A 681-nucleotide genomic window follows, 5' to 3' on the forward strand; every position below is an offset into this window, starting at 1 on the left:
TCACAGCCATTCCTGCCTCAGCCTCCCAAGTGCTGGGATTGCAGGCGTGTGCCACCAAGCCCAGTTTACAACTCGATTTGAATGCAAAATTACTTGAATTATTTTGAATTCCTTGTTATTACCCAGTTGTCTTGTTTTATTAGAGAAAACAAGAGCTTCAGATTGGTTAAAATTTTTAATTTCCTTCACTAAATAGTTCACTAAATCCTAGGGAGTGGCTTTTAAGACCATTGAATGAAATTACCTTTATAGTCTTAGGTGTCATAAAGCCATTTGATTTGATTGTAGAAAGGCAGTGTACTAGGAAAAGAAATGCACACCTTACACAGTTCTTCAGATAGGGAGACATTAAAAGGAATGTATTCAAGTTCATGTTCCTATTTTTTACTGAAAGGTGGTTAGCTCTGTAAACTATTACATGGGTGAGTGGTTGGGAAGGCAGTTTATGTAAGTAATAAATTTCCTATTGATAACCCAACCATTTCATTTCTGATCCATCTGTTTTAGCCTAACATTGTTTTAAAAAATTTGTTTTACTAGTATGGCATGATGATGATAATATGCTTCACATTCCCATTTCTAAATGGTTCATGAACTGGATGTCATTGGGGATAAGTGTAAATGTAAAATGCAGCCCTGTGATTTCTGTTTTTTTTTTTTTTTTTTTTTTTTTTTTTTTTT

General features: G+C 33.9%; 1 protein-coding gene across 1 annotated transcript in view; it reads left to right on the top strand.

Annotated features, from left to right (window-relative positions):
* Ptp4a2 (protein tyrosine phosphatase 4A2) overlaps positions 1–681 on the top strand; it is an 11,235-nt gene that overhangs the window by 4,347 nt on the left and 6,207 nt on the right. The window lies entirely within an intron of this gene.

The sequence above is a fragment of the Fukomys damarensis genome, unplaced genomic scaffold (assembly GCF_012274545.1).
Source record: "Fukomys damarensis isolate Sample0158 unplaced genomic scaffold, DMR_v1.0_HiC HiC_scaffold_23, whole genome shotgun sequence".
Taxonomy (NCBI): Eukaryota; Metazoa; Chordata; class Mammalia; order Rodentia; family Bathyergidae; genus Fukomys; species Fukomys damarensis.